Genomic DNA, 22293 nt, shown 5'->3' on the forward strand with positions numbered 1-22293 from the left:
CTCAGTCTGGTTGAGGTCTGGGCTGTTTGCGGATCAGGTCAACTTATTTTCTCTCTCGCTCCTTTTTCGCTGTCCAAACTTCTTATCAGCTTATAGAGTTCAAGGAAACATTGCGCGGTTGGCTCATTTCTATCTAATCTGCGAGTTCTCTCTCGAACAAGTAAAGATTTCTCCTTATAAACTAGAATTCTCACCTTTTTTCTCCACTTAATTTTTCTTCCCCGGTTTCATTAAAATTTTCTTAATTTTCTAGAAACTCTCTCAATTCTCACTCGAAAGGAAATATCAGATATTCTCTAAATAATAACTTGGCTGGTTAGGTTTACCTGAATTTGGAAAACGACTTGAAGCAAACCAGAGCAAGTGGGAAAACTGAAACTCGGTGCTTCAGGTTTGAAAGGTTTTGTTGATTTTTTATCTGAAAATATTTGAGTATATTATGGTTCCATGTAGTATGCTGCTTCTTACTAAAACCTATATTAGGTTCACAGTCAATTTCTAAAATATGGCAATATGCATTGTAACGGAGAGTGGTTCGGGGCCTAGAAACAAAGTGCACGGACTATCACAACGTTTTTCATATTTTTCGATTTCTAATCGATATCTTGTATTTGCTACCTCACATGGCTTTATATGGTGCGAGAGCACACTTGGAACGATACTATCTCTACATCATTTGAAGGCAATAAAGCAAATACCGTCAAGGCAACTATAGAACGTTGATTAGCCAAACGTTGAAGAATTTAGTTTCCACTCGAAGCGCACCAATTTTTTCATTGCTTGGTCTGAAGTATGTGATGTTGCGGATGAAATTCTTATGGTAGACAAGAGCTATGTTGCATTCTGGTGTTCCAGCTGTGCATTCGACAGTCAAATACTTCAATGACTGCGTTTCCCGAACCTCTATCAACCTTATCTTTTTTGACCTGCTGGATAAATGTTATAAAAGGCCAATTCTAAACTGGGAAAGCACATTCCAGGCTTCAAACACGTAGTATTTTCCAAAGCCATAATCCTTGTTATACATATTTCCGATCGGATCCGAGGTTCACTTTTGATTTACAAGACAACATTATGCTGTGAACAGGTTATCAGCCTGTTACACTCCTCGGAACCAGGAAGACATTACATTACGCAGGACCTACCAGGTAGGTGTTAAATCAGCATGCATTACCCAGGCTTTTGTTGAGACAAATACTACGTTTTAACCTCCATTCTAGAACTCTCAATGTATAGCGAGTATAATGAAGCATGCATGCAACTAATAATTCATCTGTGCTTAAAACAGTTGCCAATAGCCGCAGTTAAATCACAGTCTTCTTTAGCTTCTAAGATTTGATTCTGCTATTTATAAGAAATGCTATATGTGTTCTTTTCAAAAGCCTTTCACCCCTATACAAGTTCTGAGGCTCATGGTTCTATGTAGACACGTTCCATATTTATAATTTTTAATTAAAAAGTACAGAAACTAGTCGGTATTTTCATTGAAGAAGGGATCATATTGTCGAAAATATAGTATTTCTGGGTCATATTCTGCATCCAATACTGTTGGGAGCAGGGAAGCAAAAACACTTCGTATATGGCTTTACTGGGTCTACGTTAATCCCGCCCCCAAAATTCTCAAATATTACATATTTACACAATCAGTTTTCTATTTTTACGCTATTCTGTTCTAATAATTGAAAGTATAGTAATATGTACATGATATTTGACGTACTTAAATTTTTAAGCTCATTCGACTATTTTGTTGCCTCAAATTGGACACTAAAATCTTAAAGTATCTAGATCCTCTTCTTTAAGGTCTTCTTTATTCAGTACAACACTCCTTTTATCTGACGGCTTCTAGAAGTTTTTTATGGCCGGGACTTCTTTACTACAATGGAACGCCGTTTCCCCATTTTCCTCATTCCTCAAAATTTTAAGTGCGATTTAGTACTACTTTGTGCATTCGATTTGGTTGCATTTTCTGCAATTCCTATGAATTCCTCTAAATATGTTTCACTTCGCTAATAAAATCGGACCAAGCTAGTTAAAGTCAATTAATTTGACCTGAGATCCATGCAATCGATATTTGTTCTATCAAAACTCGAGACAGCCACCATCAAACAAATTTCCTATATCATATTACCTAGATTCGGCTTTCATTATGAACTGCAAAATAGAGCGCGGTGTGATTCACGTTTGCCCTCGAATATTTTCCGATTAATCTCGTAGTGAATATCAAAATATGTATAATGATTGTGTGTCATCATATCTTAAATATTATAGGAAAATATCAAGTTACAGAAGCCAGAATAATTTTTTTTTTCACATCTGGGAGCAGCTAGCTATCTGGAGACCTAGTCTGTGCCACCGCACCTTCTAAGATATAAATATTGCTCTTGCAAACATGCCGGCCTGGATCATCTTTACCCACACTGGTTGAATGACTCATGCAGCGCAGACTATAGAGTCGAAATTTATCCACAACTAAATAACCGGGCGATCGCTGTTGTACAGGTTATCTAAGTTTCCATCCTCCTGTAGGGGGAAAACTTCCTGGCTAAGAGTTCGCCAGTTTCTCTGCTAAAAACTAAATGTTGCAAAAAATACACGAGAACTAGAAAATCATTGTTCTGTGTAATAAGAGCTTTGGGTGAGAGGTTTCAAACGGAGCAGTTTTTGTAAGTTGAAACAGGCTCGGCTGACTGCAAACAACAGTGCCCGAATTTCTCATCATAGCTGTTATTGATTATGACTTTGGAGCGGAGATAAGAGAAATTTCGAATAGTTCCAAAGTTGCAATTTCCTATCTTTATTGTTTTCAAATTGATCAGTGATATTGGACGTTATTTTGTTTTGAAACTGAAACCATTCACCATATATTTCGTCTTACGTTCATTAAAGTGCAGCCCAAGGTCTTTCGGTGTCTACTCTATTTGGTCCAAGGCAACTTCTATATGTCAGAATGTTCTAACATTATATCAATATATGTCAGCATAGTTGGGCTTGAAGTGGATAGTGCCTACGGCACTTATTTTAGCGTAGGGGATTACGGATCAGGTTGAAAAAGATGCATGATAGAGCAATGCCCTATCTTAGGCCGTTAGTGGTTGTTGAAGATTTCCAAAGTTATCTTTCTGCTTTTATCTGGTCTCGCTCATTAGTCAATATCCGTCCAGTCAGTCCTACTAATTTTGTTGGGGTAGTGAATTCTTTCTTGGCCAGGAACAGTTTTACTCTGGCTATGCTACCATGGTCTGCCTCAAAGTTGAAAATATGTTGCAATTCATGGTTTTCCATCGTCTGCTGAAGAAAGAAAATTTCATATGTTCCTGATTTGCTTGAAAGCGAAATCTTTTTCTGAAAACCACAAAGCGCGGATATATATGGAATATCTGCGAAGCTACTAAAGGCAAGAAATGTGGGAAGGGCGAAGCATGTTATTCAAGACCGTGACGATACACTAGAAGGCAAGATGGTCAGTATTGTGCTCGCCCGTAATTATAACCCCGATTTGACTCAGATAGTCATTCAGAACTGAATTCCTCTGCCATCAGTGAGATTTAAGCTGCGTTTTTTCGGCAACCAGGTAGCGCTCTAATCACTAACAACAATATTTAGTTAGCGCAAAAGTACCATTTGCCCTATTTAAGCTCTATTCATACGAAAATGGAAGAATCGTGGAACCAACTTAAAGACACGAGCCACAATGCGGCTTATGCAATCCTCGGGGTCACCAAGCCAGATAAGTGATCCATCAATCGAGATACTTGGCTTTGGAACGACGATGTCGAAATGAAGGTCCGTCAAAGGAAACGCTTCTACCATAAGTTTCTCGTCGGTAGAATGCTGGCCAATTGGCAAATTTACAAGATTCCCAACCGAGAAGCAAAGATCGCTGTCCGCCGAGCGATCCATTACAATAATGAACACTTCTGTTGCTTTAACGACAATAAGGGTAGTTCGCTTACCGACCACCGAGACGCAGCGGATAGATGGCGAGAATATTTCGAGCAGATTTCAACTGAAAAATTTATTCATCCTCTAGCAGGAGCAGGAGCAATTCCACCTGTCAGCGCCGCTGAAGTTGAGGAAAACGAATGAAATGGGGGGAAAGCAACAGGACCTGACGACATCGCATCTGAGCTCTGGAAAGCAAAGAGTGGAGACCCAACACTGTGGCTCAGTGAATTCTTCATTCGTGACTAGTAAGAAAGTACCACAGCTCCAATATGGAAAAAAGGTAGTTCAGCAGAACGTTCAAATTACCGTCCGATCTGGCTGCTGTCCCATACCATGAAGGTTTTTGAACCCATTCTTGACAAACATATTCGCGACATCGTTCAAATAACTGTGAATCCAGCCGGGTTTGTCAAAAACTGCGGGACTACGCAATACACGCTGCGCGATTACTCATGGCGAAACACCGTGAGAAACATCGCCCTCTTTACATTGCATTTTCGGATCTGGACCGTCTGGCACACGAACTGATCTGGTATGCTCTGTGACAATATCTAGTACCAGAAGAACTCGTGCGCTGAGTTAAATTACTCTACCACGATCCGAAAAGTAAAATTCAAAGTGTGGCGGGTGCATCAAAATCGCTTCGTGTCTCTATCAGTGTCCATCAAAGAAGCGCTCTCTTATCGCTCTGATACTGATACGGGACATCCGACCTCCAGCGCCATATACACTGCTTTAGGCAAATGATGTTTCTCTAACCTCTAATAGCAAAAATGATCTCGAGCACCTGCGTAGAGCTCTACAGAAACACTCCTTGTTGACACTGTCGAAAACCTTCTCGAAATCGCTAGAGAAAAGGTGAAGCGATGATCAAAACTCCACTCACTGTTGCAGAATGATCCAAAAAGTGTTCTTGTGGTCTATGCAAGAGGATCCAGAGCAGAAACCAACTTGCTCTATATTGAAGCATAACAGGATTATTTTAGCTACTATCTCTGCGACGACAGAAAGCATATAAATACGCCACCTATTATTGCATTCAAGATTGGTGCTATTCCTCGGAGTCTTAACGATTATTATTGCTTCACTCTCTGGGAGACATCTCAAATTCCCAAGATTTCCATATTGATCCAAGTAGCAGCTCTACGGAAACTGCAAGGACTAACATGAGCGTCCTTAGCGCATTGGCAAAAATGATTTTGTTTTTTTTTTAAGAAACAGTCAACATCGTCATGTTACGATGACTAGCCATTTCATGGACGAAAAGTAGAATTTCACCGGAGGTTGGGTCGGACCAGAGCACCCTGATGACACATCGGAGACAGGTGTTGGCGGAGTCTCCGAACTTTTGAGCAAGAGTGGCGGTCACTTTCCATGTGCTACTCCCAAGTAGCAGCATAGCAAGAACTTCGCCGCGGAGTATCTTAATCTTAATGTTTGTGGTTAAGGTACCTGAATTTTCAGATTTAGCGGATACATAAAGCAACATTGAATTGTTGCCATCATTAGGAGACAACGCTACCGGGATAAACTAGTTGAGGGTTGTTACCGTTGCCGGGAGACGCTTTAAAGCTTTCTTGATTACAAACTGTTCGACGCCCTCGATATTCTGCTCATTATTGCAAACAAAAGGAGTGCTATAATCGATTGGACTCAGGATCTTGACTTTGGTGTATTTTTCTTCAAGCCGAACCTACTTGTCTGCTACAAAATCAGAGTTTTTTGGCCAAGCTGCATGAATAGGTGAAACAATAAGCAGATCCCATCTGCGTAGTTGATGCATCTGAGGGAAGATGTTATGGTCCATTGAAGCCTTGCAAATCCTCCAGACAAGGCAGCGTCGACAAGGTCAGTATCAGTGACAGAAGAGAGTACTGTCGGACTCCGCATTTCGATGCAGCATGAGATATTTTCTGCTTTTATATCTCGTTCTGATAACAGCTATTTGTTTCTCCGGAATACTTCCTCTGCAACGAGCAAATTTCGGGAAGAGAGGACTTCGCCCGTTCGAGACAACACAAAGGGCGTCACCGATTACATAAAAAGATAGTATCAGTGCAGAATGGAGCCCTAGTACACTCCTCTTAAATAGCACACAAATATCTATCCCTATTAATTCCCTTTACGACAAACAATGTATTCTTTGACGGAATGCCAATCTCCAAAGCAAAGGTTCCGCTAGTTCAATGGAGTGTTTGCCATTTTGAATTAATTATGTATTACTATTACCATCAACATTTTACGGAAGACACTGTGTGATATTTTTAGTGGTAGTTGAGAATCTGCCTGAATCTGATAAGATGTTACTTACGCTGTCCGATCTTTCCAAGATCCGAATGAATGAATTCTTGCTATGTGAATGTTATTTTATGTATCAACTGGGATGAATTGCCATATTTTCTTTCGAACTTCATAATTTTTTTCTGGTGATGACAAGAGTATTAAGGATTTGTCAGAAGTGAATTCATTATCAAATGCGGGCACCATTACTGAATCATAAGAAGTTGTTGACACAAAATGGAAGATTTATGGGAAAAGGAGTGGGACGTTTTCCAAGAGCCTTGACAATTCCTGATGTGTATCGAGAGATGAAACATGCGCTTTAGCTATCTGATGTTCACTATAATATGATGGTCAAATCGAATGTCTTGAGGAGCTTATGCTCGGACTCAACATCGACTGAGATTATTCTTGAAGTACTGGGTCACACATTGTCTAGACGGGAAGACATTCCGTGGTTGTCCGATATCATGAAAGCATTATTCACGATATAACTACACGAACCGGGCATGGGCATTCAGGATAAGGTGTCTCTCATTTTCTCGCTCTCTTGTTCGTTTCATATCTGAAGCATCCGGCTTCCGGTTTCCTGACTTCTTCTACAACAGTAGCACTATAAAAGCAACTAGAATTAATCGTTGTCGCCAGGGTTTCATAGGCGTCCTTCCATCTTCCAAATACCTGAGATATTAACAGACGGAGAAATAGATGATCGTTAATTTTAAACAAACTGTATCTGATTAATGGCAATGCACCCCAAATTAGCTGTAGTTAATTTTTCGTACTAAGTTTAGTTCTGTAAAAAAGAAATCCCACAAAATATGAGGCTCAAGTTGGTAGAGCGTTGAGCTATCGTAGCGGTTCAAATCTCACTGGTGGCAGGCGAGCGCAATGCTGACCACATTGCCTCTTACAGTGTAATGTAGTGTATCGTAACGGTCTTGATCCAACCTGGATTGTTGCGCCAACGATTATTCTTATTATTAGATCTTATAATGCCGCTCAATGGTAAATTGGCGTAGTAAACTATCCGTTTTCAAAAATTTCACAAAAAATCTTCTTACTGCTAATTCATGGCACTTAATTTTGTTAGATATAATAATATTTGTCATATTTTGATTTTCGTAAGTAATTTAAAGTTTTATGTGAAACGAAAAATAGATTCAATGTCTGTCTGTCTGTCCGTATGTCTGCCACACCCGAATGGAGTGAAGGCTCAAAATGTGAGCCTCTAAAAGTGAAGCCAGTCTGGTTCTTGGAGCTAATGTAAAAATCTGAAAATAGAACGCAACGCATCTATGCGAAATGTAGGCCTCAAAATACATTCCGTTCCGATATTTGCCCAAATAAAGTTAATAATGGAATCCTCCCTTAAGTGTATCCTAGAAGAACAAAATTTGGCATCAGTGTGAGGGGTAATATAAGACATAATTCATTATTAACAAAGTTAAAGGTCAAAGGTTTGTATTTCCTGTGAATTGATTGTAATGTAAAGCTTGTTTGACGTCATCATCATATACAGTGAACTCATATGAACAGCAGGCCCAATTTGAAAATCTCATATTTCCTCTTTAAGCTTTTTTGAAAATTAAAATCCGTTCAATGTCTGTCTGTCTGTCACGGGCACTTCTCTGAAACGGCTATACCGATTTTCACGAAATTTGGTGAGATGGTGGGAACTGTGAACGAACAATCCAACCATTTCCAGGAAAAAAGATTCATGTAACGAATCGAGTAGATTTCTATTGTAGCCAGCTCTTAGACTATTCTATGGTGATGCCTTGCTGTTATAACTTTGTTAGCAATAATAGTAATCAAAGCTATCATATTGTGTTCTATCTTGTTCATTACCGACATAAATCTGGCATGTGACTTATTACTTGTTTAACACTATAATTTTCGAACGACTTCGAATATCAGAAAATCACTTTGCTCATATATTTTACACTATATCTAGATACATTTGATGCAAAAAAAAATTGATTCCTTGGATCCGACACACGGGATGACCCCCTTAAGGGCAGTTTTCTAATAAATGAATGGAGGTCATTTTTAAGTTTTTTTTTTAAACAACAAAGTTAAAAATGAATTTTGTTTTGGGATGAGCTTGTCCTTAGCCCACCATCTACTTGATGGCGGGCTGCACATATTTGAGAAGCAACTTACTTCTGCTATTCAGTGCGCGGACTACTCTTTCGTGGGCGAGCGCCTAGTACTTTTAAAATTTTTTAAATATTGGCTATACGGTTTCATTCGCAGGGCAGAGGTGATCTCATCAGACGCTGCCTCAGCGCCTCTACCCTGCGGAGCAGCGTGATCGAAAGCGGCAACAGGTGGCAATTGGCTCGTTTATATGCAATTCAAAACCCGCCAAGGGGATGGTGGGCTAAGGACAAGCTCATCCCAAAACAAAATTCATTTTTATTAACTCTAACCAGTTGTAGGTTCAAACAAATGCGATTTCGGTCGTTGTAATTCATAAAGATCTTAACATTTTTATTAAACAATTTATCACCTGATGGGAACGCATGATCGTTTAGTATTCAGAAGTAACAATTTTGTGCCAGATTGCCGCCAGTGATAGGAACTAAATGTTCAGCCACTTAGTACGAAATATACCCTTGAAACCTTATCGAGCCGTTACTATATTCTTGTGTTCGCTTTACAACCTCTTATTTTCACAATTCCTGATCTAGTGACATGTGCTTCCATAATGCCTATGAAATATAAAGGGACTCTCATCGGTCTAAAAGTTAAAGTTAAAATGCTTGGAAAAATGAACCTTTGAAAACAAGTAATTTTCTCCCTTGTCGATAACAACCAGTACATTTTAGACAATGTAAGGTTTCAAATTTGACGTTTGATGTTCTCTGGACTGTTCGGTTTCCTACCCTCCACACCTACCAATTTTTTCTCGTAACAGTTTTTAAGGAAATAGTTGGGATTTCCCTGATGCGGTGAGAAAGATATTGAGATAAAAAATTTCAAAATTTCATTGATATCAAACGCGGTATAGACACAATTAAACAGAAAGTTGGTGCAAAATTACAATTAACACCAAATGACAAGTGTGGTCGTAAACGGTTAACCTAGCCAGAGATGAGCGAAAAATAGGAGAAATTTGTGTCAAAAAAATAGAAAGGCTTCTTTAAAGACCATATTGGGACAGATCCAGGACGCAGCAGTAGTTCAATATCAGTAAGTCCATTAAAGAAACCACTTCTTACCCCTGCGATGGCGATAAAGTGGGTCAATAGATGCAAATAACATATGAATTTACTTGTTTATGTTTGGAAAAATAAAAGTGACCAGCCATTTAGCTTCCATCTAGTCGCTGTTTTGCAAAGTCCAGACTCAATAATCTTTTCCGAGTTTGCCTTTCTGATGAATCATCGGCATATGCATCGACTGACAAATCAGGATTTGTGAGAAGAAAAATGTGAAAAATTTAAAAAAGATTTCATTGTAAAAATGGTTAGTGAGTCCTAGGGGGTTTTACGTGAATACCTGTCTCGTGGGCTTAATCCCACGGTCTTCTTAAGACACGGATTGATTTTGTGAGCACAATCAGAGCCCCGCTGTGACAAGCAACAACGGTACCAGTCTATACCAAGTGCATGGTTCAGCATTGATACTGGTGGATGCAAGACCTACCTAAATCTCTACCGAACTAAAGAGTACGGCACCCTGTTTAAACGCATCACCACGCCGAGGCCCGAAGGTCTCTTCTCACTTGAGCATAACCAACAACCCCCAAGAAGCTCCCACTAGGCGGCCAAACGCAAATACCCGAGCTGTACTTACATACAACGGGAGTTCACCCGCAGTATGAGAGTCCAGGGGCTACCTCGGTTTCCATGGTACCAGTATACCACTGGTGAGGTTTCGTGACCAATTTGCCACTTCAGATGAGTCCCTGTACAGACTCAGGTCTGATCGCCCTGATTAGGCCTTTGAAGCATTCGCCTACTGCCTCACGGCCTGTAAGCCAAAGTGAGTACAGCGTCTCCCGGTACCACCACTATGGAGGTTCTCCTCGGCCACTTGGTTTTGGTTTGGCCACCTCTGAGCACCGTAAAAATGGTCAAACATTCATTGTATTGTAGTCTGGTCAATGATTGGCAGCAAAAGTACAGGGCGCCTATAAATTATCCAAAAGACTATGAGGCAGGGCCAATACATGAAGCTCTTGGAAACCACAATTATACTTAAAGTACACGAATGGTTATTAAATGGCCACTTAATATTTGTGGAAGTCTCTGCGCCATGGCAAAAGGCCAAAAAGAAGAGAACTTTTTAGAAAAAAAAGCCAAACAAGAGGTTTAGGGCGGCCAACGGAATTTAACCCCACTAAGCCTTTGAAGATCAATGAAAAACAAGGTTTTTAAGAAAAATGTAATGAATAAGATATAGTTGACAGAGGCTTTTTTGGTGGTTAAGTATAGAAGAAGTATATTTCAAATGTCTACTCAGTATTGTTTGATAACATAAACAATTTGAAAAAATTGGTAACATGTTTATATAAAATGAAATTATGTATTTTTCCAAAGATGGCTCTAATAATTGGCCACGCACTGTAGGTTCAAAAGACCTGAGAAGTACCAACTGAGCCCTTTCATTTGATACCCCATATGAGCACATTTGAAGAAACTTCTTACTTTCTTTTCAAATAGGGGTGGAGTCCTTCCTTAATGACTCGTTATATGGAAAATCTTACAGGCCACACATTTCCACCAAATTTCGCGACAATAATTCCAACTGTTTCCGGGTAAATTGAATGTGACAGAGGCTGAATTGACTTCAGTAATGTTCCTCTTTAGTTAAAACTTTAAAAAGCCATTGTTTCTGCATGCCATAAGCGCAATGCATTTTTCGGATTAGGCAAAATGCATTCAATTATGCATAAGAAGGAAAACAACATTCTGATTGATAAAATGTATAAACAATCAATGCTTACTTTTGTTGTGCCAAGAAAAGTTAAAGCTTCCCATTAATTAGGTCAATGTCACACACATGCTGGAGTCAAACCATGTTAGCATCTCACATTCCGGTATCGTACTCGCCTGGAAGTCTACAGTGGCGCCAAGGAAGCTCTCCGGCATCGCACACACGAAATATCGTAAATTAATGAAAGCATTTCTTCCAATTGGAGCAACACACGACGTCCATACAAAATTACCCCACATCAGGCAACACCTGCTATTACGATTCCAATTCGTCACCTCTTCGTGTCGACGTCGGGCATTCTGTCGTTAAGCAAGTCGAAAAATGTCAAATTCAGTGATGGGATTAAAATGGAGACCTCCGTTCTAAAATTGCAATTTCGTGCTGTGATTGTCGAAAATCTTAGAAACAATTCGGGAAAAATCTAGAGAACTCAATAGAACAACAGCTTGAATACATTGTAAGTAAATAAGTTGCTTGTCCGGTTGAATGAGGGAGATATTCTTGCGAGAATTTTCATTTCGTTCCAAAGTGTGATGTGCAAATCAAACGATGACACCAGAGAAATTTTTCATTTGTCGATCGCACCGAACTCACGTTCTAATTTTGTCGATGATGGTAAAATATTATGCAGTGATCACCATTTGCGCATATTTGTGTTAAAAACCATTTCCGAAAAGTGCTCAGGTTTCCGTGGCTAGAGCACCGCTCGTTGGCGAAAAAGTCAGCCGTGGGATTTCTCCGCGTGAATACTCACGAATCCTAAAATGTCGCGCAAAAGAAGTTTGATCGATTTGTTTTTGTAAACGCCAGTGGTAGCGCATCGCTGATGAATTCGTCGTCTCCCAGCAGAGAACTAAATTTAGCGCCGCCACCGTGCAGGCAGTTTTCTCGGGTGTGCTCTTTCTTGAAGGAAAAATTTATTTTCATTCAAACGACGTCTGTGACCAGCGGCAAAATATATGGACTGAAGCGAATTCCATCGAGAGTATTGTGCGCTTTCGATTTAGCTAACGTGCAGACTGAAGCTGAAAGAATCCGGTGGAGGATTTCTCCAGTTGGACTCGCACGAATGTACGGCAATGTCGACCTTGATTTCAAGAAAGTTTGTATGCAAACAGGGTTACGTGTATGACAGTTTTGCCGAAGCACTGAAATGTATCGATCCGAGAAATGCAAAGGTCGTCTCATCGTCACAAATCACCTCGTACAAAGTATGATGTCCGGGGCAAGGAAAGCGCTTTAGAGGTTAACCGCTGACTGTTGCCCCCGGGGGACCCGCTGCCAGTATTGCATAACGCCAGAGATAGAGACTTGCTTGTCTGCGTTTAGTGTCGATAATCATTATCAATCCACCTGCTGGGACCCGGACACAACGTTAGGAGAAAGCGCTCTGATAGTAATCGAGCGAGTAACACGCCGCAGTCTGTAAGGTGCCTCGTTTGAAGCTGAGAAGCTGGGAGTGAATGAATGGGTATGACTCATTCCGAAGCTTAGAGAAAACACTTCCGCCCCCGGTGAACCCCGCTCAAACTATCAGCAGACTCAGTCGCGCACTTGACTGTTCCCTCGCGGTAACGGCGGCGGCATTCGCATCGGGTAGGCGTAGAGAATCGAGTGCAAGGTGTTCGTGGCATTGGCAGCGAGCGGAACACCTTGCTCACGATGCACATGAGTCAAATGTTCACCCCGCACCGCATCTCCATTCGGATTCACTGAGTCGCTTGAGTTGTTTATTTACATTCTTTCTATCTCGGTCATAGTTTTCCTATTTTGCGAAAAGAAGTGGTTGTTACGGCATCGCAGATTAAGTCGATTTGTTTACAATTTCGCGGTGCAATGAGTTTTGAAATTGATCTTCCAGTGGCACTTCCATAAAGACAGGCGGCTGTGGCTTAGGTGACACTCAATGTCATTTGATTTGGATTGAAATAATTGAATAAGGGCGAGAGGAAGTCAAGCGGAAGGTGAGTGATTCCCGTCTTGGAAATTTTATTTGGATTTGAGGCGCAGACAGATATTCGAACACTTTTTCAATGGAACAATTCTTGTTCTATCCGAACGGAGTTGGCAATAAGATCACGATTAAAAATTAGTTTAATCGTAACCTGCGATTGACAAATAGGTAGCTTCCTTAGTGGCCGACAATGACGTGTTCGCATCATGAAGAAAATCGAGAGTTCCTAAGGACTTTTCCGTGCTTATTTGTCTCCTGTACGCAAACGTTGAAATGGTTTTGGTGAAAATACATAAATACATAAGTAATAACAATTATAACGATCCGCTTCATGACTTTAGTTACATCTGCAATGCCTTGAAATTGTTAATAAAATCGTGTGAAGCTTCGTTATAGCTACATCGTCTTGAAAAATTTTCTGCAATTGCCACGCCACGAATACTCAGAAATTTTCTATGGGGTTTACATGTGGGCCATTTTTTAGTCATACTGCAGGCGTCAATCGGTCATACTTTTAGATAGTATGCCTTGCCACATCGCCGTTGACGGGAAGTGTCACTACACTCAGTCTGATTGGGCGGGTAACATCTAGGCGCCTCAGGGATTAGGTGGAATAAATTTCACTAGATACTCCGCTCAGATGGTAACTCCTCTGTGAGCTGGGTGATTTAGAATTCACTTCACCCGAGGTATTTTCCTGTTTGTCATAAACGCCTCCTAAGAAGGATAGCGATTTGTGAGCTAGCAGGCTTGGGAAGGGGATTGATTTTTCGGCTACGGCTTTTGTTTCAACAATGAATTATAATTGGATTTGGCAATATACAAACGTTCCTCGACGATGGTACCAAAGCTCCCAGAATGCTCGTCTTGGTTCAACGAGAATTTCAGCGATATAGTTTGCACATGCTGAGGGTAAGCGAATTAAGATTATGGGACTCTGGAGAGCAGATGTCTTCTACTTGTGGCACTGTGCTCTTGTAGGCTGACAAGCCTGCCAGAGGCGCCCGCTAGCCGCGCTTTCAAGTTTTGATCGGTCCAAAATGAGGAACATGTCAATAGTGCAGTATTATCAAACAACGGAGACTCCCGATGCAGAGGAGAAAAAGCTTTTTATGAGCAATTGGCCGGGACATACTGGCAACCAGACTGATCACTTCGCGATGATCAGCAGATTTAGTAGTTGCCTTCTAGATCTACAAAACAAGAGCGACACCATCACTTGATCGATGATGGAAGTTGGAAGCCTCCACCTCCTAAATTTAGCACAGTCCGCTTTCGGACCCGGTTGTCGTTCGATGGTGAAAAATCGGTTAGCCGATGGGGGCGGGGGGTACTTATCTTGAGCAGCATAGTGTGCCCCATGACAAAAGAGAATTTGTTATTGCGTTGGTTAGGTAGGCAGAAAGTGCCGCAAATTATAATGATTTCGCTGCCGTATAAAGCATTACGGAAGAACTCGCAGGTGGTCCAATGAAGGACAGCACGTTAGCAGTCTTCTCCTCATCGACTATGATGAGCAACTTAAGGGCTTATATCTGTTTGTAATTTTTATTTTCTTCACTTTTTTTTATTGGCATAAAATACGTTAAAAGTATTTCCTAAGAAGAAAATTTAAGGACCATGTTATTAGACTTTTGAAAAGTTGCAGGGCCTTAAACTTCAAAAGCGTTTTTCTCGAAACCACATTTTCGAAATCGACAAGCAAGAGAACCTAAATAGTTTTCCTCCGATCGAGGTAAAAATTTAATAATTGATGAAGAGATTGTTTTTTAATAATAATAATTTTATCAAAAATGAATTTTTATAATCGTGTTTATTTCGCTAGTTACGCTTGCAGTTCATGAAAAAGGGAGATCTACAGCTCGCTGCGGAGGGCTTTCAAAAAAATTTGGTTTTGTTTGTACGGTCCTAATAATTTGAGTTAAAAATAAAAAAGTTACGCGACATTAAATCGCTGAGGGTTCTCCAACTGTAGGGGCTCCCATTTTTATCTTAAACCAAAAAGTTTCCATTTTACATTACCAACCTATTTTTTAAAAATACCCTGCATTGTGGATGAAAATAATAATAATTAAAAATCTTGCAGCTGCTGAAAAAAAAAATCAATTTTCATTGCTTTTTTGGCTAATTTTGCAAAAGCATCCTTAAAAATATGATATCCCAAATATCGGTCCGTATTCTTGATAATTTTGTAAAGAATCATAACTTTAAATTTCATAATGATCGGTTCATTACTTTTTGAGTTAAAATTTCGACAAATGTGAAAAAAGTCACTTCGAGAAAAACACGCCGATGCCATTCCTTCTTATTATCCATGATGTTCCCCTGCTATCTTGTCCGGAGGACATGCAGAGACTCACTGGGTCACGATGAACCCAAGTGATTTCCATCGCAAATGTTCTTATTTCGGACATGATGATGTGTCTCAATCTCATTACCTCGGGTTCGAATCACTATCGTCATGGATGGTTATGTTCGACTCTATACTTGTTTCGCTGCTCCAGGCTTAGCATTTGCAAGGCATTAAGTGTTATGATAATGAATCTGAATCCCAGTCTTATTGAAAATAATGTTGGGGAAAAAATAACAATGAGTCAAAAGAGACTGTGTGGAAGGCCTCCACAAAGGAGTGAAAACGAGTAAGGAATGTAACGGATTCAGCGCAACATCGTCATTTCTCCCTAACCTTATTAACCGGCCCGGCCCGGCTTGCGAAGGGGATAAAGTACAAAATTCGACAGATCTTTATTATTTCATTATAAGTCTTGACCCACGTATGAAATATCGAATTAGGTATTTGGGCCATGGGCTGATAGCAATATTTTGATTGTTCCAGAGCAAAGTGATCTTGATTTTGTTCTTTCCTATATTTGATTTAGGTTTAAGGATCTGAACTTCATAATGTATTGTGTATATCAAGATTGCATTCCTCCCTGGAGATAACTGTCTCGCGTAGTTTTCGCGGTATAAATAAAGGGGTTATTTCTAGCCTCTGCGACTTCTTCTGACAATTGTCCTATGGGCAACAGGATACTTTCAGATATTGTCGAACCATGAATTAACAGTTTAAGCATTGATGCATCTATAAAAAATCTCGGCCTCAAAATATATCTGGTTCCGATATCTGCATAAATAAAGTAGAAAATAGTATATTACCATGTTTTAGAAGTTTGCCGGAAAACCCCCCTTAAGTCCATCTCAGAAATACAAAATTTGGCAGTAGCATAGGCGACAAAGTTTGAAGGGGATCCAACTATTAACAAATTTGCAGAAGGTCAAAGTTTCGCATTTCAGGTAAATTTATTGCATCCTAAGATGTGAATGACGCCATCATCATATCAAGTGAACTTATATGAACGGCGGGGCCCATGGGACGTTTTTTTTTTTTGGTAATTTGTATATCATGCCAGTTATTCGATGGAGACATGTACGGGTGGTAACCAATATAATACCTGATTACGTGATTTTGTGTTCGGAGTAAAGTGGAAATGCGTGAAGATGCTTTAGATCAATTTGAATACGCATGGCTCGTCCAAGTGTGATGAAGCCTCTATTCACGTTCTGGTATTGTGTCCCGCACTTGCGCAAAGTAGATCGTGGCATCTGGAAAACACTTAATACCAGATGCAAAGTTGAAAATTCTGAAAGTGGAGAATATGCTAAAGTCCTGACGGTTATAGGCTTGCTTGAGATACTATGATTAATAAATACACTGTAACCAGCAAAAGGAGCACAATAGTTCTTTAAGGACGTGGTGCGACTTTCCCTTAACAGAATAATAATAACAGACAATGTTTTTATTTAGGATGAACACAGTATTTATGTCGTTGTTATGTATATGCATATGTGTATCTTAGAGTTTAGAAAAATATTGCGGAATATTTCGTATTCTTAACTAAGATGAACACAACATCTTTTACCTGAAGCGCCGAGCTTCATAAAAAAAAAATTCAATTTCATTATTACGAGTTTCCACTTGAAATTTTGAGGGGTGGTTCTTAAAGGTATATTCGATCTAATTAGCGAATAAAATATTTTACAAAATGTTGACTGTGAAAAATTCCCTTAATTGATTTAGAACCCTGACCTGGTTTCGTTTATTTGCTGAATACTGCTGGCTCTGGACCATTTTTCTTTCATAGACGATTCAAAGTAGGCAAATCCTTGTTTCAAACTGTTTCAAATTTTTGGAGTATCAGAATAACAGAACTGTAATTGGTTTTCCAGATATTTGAATTTTTCATCAAAATTAGTTGCTGAGAGTGTCCTTTATCTCTGCAATTTTTATTGCGCGTCCACGGCCACTTTTGACCGGTTAAATCCTGCAAATCGACCTATGTGCGTCTATCCATCGCTGCCTGTTGGTTGGTAAGGAAGTTACCGTCCTTGCATAAACAGAACAGAAGTAGGGGCTGATGTCGGCTTTTTTATAAACTTGCCAATTTGGACCGCATGGGCGAAGAAATTACAATAGAGGCGTATCGCGGAGTATCGGCCACACTTGGATGTAAAGTTGAGCGATTTCTGTATCTAAACAATATCTAGATACAATCGAGAGCAAATTCGTGTTTACAGACAGGTTTTTGGAGTAACGTTTAGAATATTGGTCTCCGATCTGAAACGAAGGCACAGACAATTGGTAGACAATGTTACGCAAGTTCACGTACTGTTTTGCACATACGAATAGTTAGTATTTCTGCTACAAGGGTCTGGACCAATGGGTAGCAGAATCACCGACTTGGGTAAAAAAAGCAATGAATCAGCACAGAGACACTTGTCAGAAAAGCTTGAATCTTTGCCAAGTTCAAAGATGGTTTCTCCATATCTACTTGCGTTTTAAGGTTTTGTTTGTTTGCTGAATAGAAAATTTTATTAAAATCAGTTTACTGTCTGTCCGCTACACCCATTTCTTCAGAAACGGTTACTCCAATTGATACGAATATGGAACTGTGAATCCCCTTGTATGCAGTGAGTAAAATCGTTCTTATATGGAAAAGATAGGGGTAAATTTTTTTCGGCGAATGTTGCCATGTTGAGTATCAAATGAAACGCCCCGATTAGTACTTTTCCAAACGTTCTACTTTTAATATTGGGCGAACCATAGAGGAGTGAGGACTGAAACTGTGCGGCTCAAAAAGTGAAACAGGTCTTTCTCAGAATCTATCCAACATAAAAATCTCAAAATCACGATAATGCATCTATATTAAATCTAGATCTTAGAATACATCCCATTCCGATATCTGCTTAAATAAACTTAATAATAGCATATTATCATATTTTATAAATTTACCCAAAAACCTTAAGTTCAAAAAAGTTAAGTTCATTATAGAATTACAAAATTTGGCATCAATATAAGTGGTAAGATAGGATATCATTCTGAAGAGTTTCAAGTAAATCCAAATATTATTAACAAAATTGTAGATGGTTAAAAATTGCCATTTCACATTAATTTATTGCATTCTAAGATGTGTATGACATCATCATCAAACAAACATATATGGTACACGTGTATATGCTAATGAAGTTTGCGGCTAATATCCAATTAAGATGGTTATGTTTGTAAGTTAGTAGAAGCGGTATTCAATTTGAGTACATATATATAAGTATATGCACGTATGCTTTTGTGCACGGAGTAAAGAGGAAATATTGAGATACTTGTGATCAATTGTGTACATACCGGCTCTCCAAACATTGTTTTTTTTCTCGGTGCAGCACATGCCATTGCCGCGCTATAGTATGCCACTCTTAGAATAGGTATTAGTTTCTTCGGAATGCGTAGATCATTCAAGTAAAATTCGCTGTTCATGTTATCGAAACATTCTCGAAACCGATGAAAAAAGGTAAGGCAGAGATGTAAAGATGTAAACTTTGAGGTACAACAGAAAGCACGTAAATACTCCTTCACTTGTTACACTCAAGACAACTTTCCTTCTTCGGAATCTTAACATAAATCTCCTTCTTCTATTCACTCGGAAAATCTCAGATTGCCAGAATCTACAAAAGAGGTCCGCATGGAGACCATGAAGACCGGCAACTTTACTCCACGTGAGCATATTGATGGCAATGATAAATTCACATCTGGTCTCTCCCTTCCTTGACACTGTTTCATGATCTAACTTTTTTTTGTCTAATTTAATATTATATTGCAATGGTGGTGTTTGTTTGATGATCAAATGTTTTTTCTTATCCGGGTCTTTTTTTGGACGAAAAGAGTTGATTGTGTATCATTCCAAACTTTGGTGTTCCCTTACCAGGTAGCGAGCCTTCGTCTTCGGTAACCACGTTAAAGAGAAAATCGAAGTTTACTCTAATGTATTTCAAATTGTCTAACGAAATTTAGAAACGATTCGCTTTTTGACCATTACTCAAAATTATTGAGACAAACTTCGAGCATATTTTCCTTATTGTAGTATCTGCGATGATGGTTTGAACAAGGAAGGCTCAATTCCTCACTAATCAAAAAAATCGATAACCGACGATCAGGGTTTAGGTTTTGTTAACGGTTGGATTCCGTTTGTCTTAGACACATAAAATGCATCTATTATTTCCTCGTTTTTAAGAAAAGTGCTTTCGTGCTGTGAAAATCCTCGAAATCACGTTTTTTTAAGGAGGAACCATAGTTTTATTGTTCAAGCCTTTAGTAGGCGCATTGTACTATACATCTATCCCTTTTAGACACACGAGCATCCATGATCGTGCCTGGGATTCGAACTACGATATAAGATCGAAACCGCAAAGCTGACACCCAAACCACTTCGTCCATCGCACGTTTAAAAAGGTGGTACTGGAATTTATTGTCATATCAAATTGTTGCTATTTTTGGTCTGATCTAAAAAGTTGCTGGATTTGAAAGGCGATCCGTATATATTTTGTTAGAAGAAATTTCCTCACTAATATCACTTACTTTTAAAGAGATTACTTTTTTTTAATTATTAAGGAAAATGGTTGCTTTCTGACATGACCTACTTTTCTTTGTTACATTTATATGTCTGTTCTGAACAAGAATGAGAGAAGTGTTCTCACCATATTTTCCTTGAATATGCGTCCATACTTTGCATACTAAAATTATGTATTCCGGTAGCAACTTATTCAGACAAAACTTCGTTGATTTAAAATACATCATAAACTGGTTGGTGATCAATAAACTTATCAAATCAATTAGTTGGGCATATTCATATTTACATCCGTATCATCTTAACATATTGCTTCTGATATTGCTCCTACAGGAATATTGCAATAGTAATACTGAGATATCGCCTCATCAATTATTATGAAAATAAAAACGAATAAAATATTGTCTGGGGGTTGTATGCTTCACGTAAAGGTGAACCAGAGACACAAAAAGGTATAAGAAGAATTGACGGAAAATGTAGAATGTAAATTCTAAAGCTGCTCTTTTCCTCCAACGTAACCTATTATAGATAATCCTATAGGAAGTATCAGTAGCTAATTATCGTTCACTAACATACATATATACATACGGCAATAACTGCATAGATATGATGCAATTTCTCCTTTAAATATCACTTATGTCATATCCTTTGTAAACATTTTGAAGCAAAATAATCTTATTAGGCCCTTTCCAATGCCATTGACAGTTTTGTAATTATTACCAATGTATAGTCAAGCAGCGAAAATCCAGCTGCGATTAAAAGCGAATCAATATTCACTACGGAAATTTCTTTATCCACGAAGCCGCTTTAGTCATGTTTTCGCGCTTATCTAAAAACGACCATACAAATCTTGTAGTTTTATACATGTATATTTATAATCTGGGCGTTCTGTTTAACTCCTCTTTATATCACACTTATTACCATTTCACATGCGCTTCTAAAATCAGAATTGTAAACACTATTTTCTAAACTTAAGTGCGATAAATTATTTTATTAAAACAAAATGAAGAAGCGAAAGTGTTAATGAAACTGCTCTTTGTTTGTATAGTGCCAGATAATAATATATTCGACGATGTGTTGTGCATAGAATAGGAAACTGTACAAAAAATCAGCAAGTGGAATATTTTTTTCTCGTGATTTACGTAAAGGCTAAAAATAAAATTGGAAATAAGGAAACGAAAATGTACTGAAGCACCTAAATGAAATTAAATCAAGATATTATCCATATTTTTACAATTCTCTGTGTAGAAAAGGAGGTTAGTGAACTTGCTATGATAATAATTTTTGTTCAGATTTGCTGTTGAAAAAATCACCTTATTGCGATATGTCAATGTATGTTAATTTACTCTTAATACTGAAATATATTTAGTGACTTTTTGTTCGTAATATCCAAAGTTATCTTAGAACAGGTGGCTGTTTTGGCAAGCATTTGTAAGAACAATGTGTAGTTGAAAATTCAAAGTGACATATCAGCTTTCTCTGATTGGAATTGAAACTACAATTAAATGCAGTTCATAGCAGAAATACTACAAAAAAGCGGTGGCCGCTATTTTTCATAGCAGAAAATTTGTTGTTGCGAGTATTAGTCTCATTGGCTTTTTGGGACAGAGGAGATCGAAACTTCTCCTTTGCATTATTTTCATCGGATAAATTTCAATCGTCCTTCGCAAATAATTCGCTGAAGTTAATTTGTAATAACATTTTTGAAATTATTACACATCATTAATTACCAGACTTGGAAAATTTCAAAAAAATATATATTGATATAATCTTTACTTTTAATATGCTACAGTCTCTTTAAGGTTTTGTATTAAAATCGGTTTAATGTCCGTCCGTCCTGCTGTCTGTAACACCCATTTTATGAGAAACGATTCCTTTTATTGACACGACATTTTTTTGGAAGATGGAAACTGTGAACCCTTGTAATCAGTGAGTAACATCGTCCTATGTTGAGTTTAAGGGGTCCCCCCTCCCCTCCCTCCCACACATGCATCGAATATAGTCATGTGGGGTATCAAATGAAAATTCTGGCAAGCTGGCAATATTTTTGGTATTTGATGAAAGAGGGGGGGAAGGCGGGAACTGGAAACTAATAATTGCTTTCCCGTATCCGTTCTCATAAACTACTCAAACGAAAAAACTAAAAAAAAATCACAGAGTTGCCACTATATAGTGCCTAGGCCTCAAAATACCCTCCATGTCGATATCGGTTTAAATGAAGTTAATAATAGAATAAAATATTACTATTATATATTTTTTTATAAATCGACCGAA

The 22293-nt window shown here is 38.7% G+C and overlaps 1 protein-coding gene across 10 annotated transcripts in view; it reads left to right on the top strand.

Annotated features, from left to right (window-relative positions):
• LOC119657187 (ubiquitin carboxyl-terminal hydrolase Usp2) overlaps positions 1-22293 on the top strand; it is a 60829-nt gene that overhangs the window by 5735 nt on the left and 32801 nt on the right. For 2 of the 10 annotated variants that reach the window (XM_038063982.1, XM_038063976.1), the window contains exon 1: positions 11461-11629. The exons of 2 other annotated variants lie outside the window; for them this stretch is intronic. The gene's annotated coding sequence lies outside the window, so the exon portion shown is untranslated. Of the gene's footprint in view, positions 1-11460; positions 11630-12708; positions 13137-20806; positions 21276-22293 lie in introns of those variants that run through there. 6 more of the 10 variants (XM_038063983.1, XM_038063985.1, XM_038063987.1 and 3 more) reach the window with 5 other exon arrangements.

Source organism: Hermetia illucens, chromosome 5 (assembly GCF_905115235.1).
Source record: "Hermetia illucens chromosome 5, iHerIll2.2.curated.20191125, whole genome shotgun sequence".
NCBI classification, from domain to species: Eukaryota; Metazoa; Arthropoda; class Insecta; order Diptera; family Stratiomyidae; genus Hermetia; species Hermetia illucens.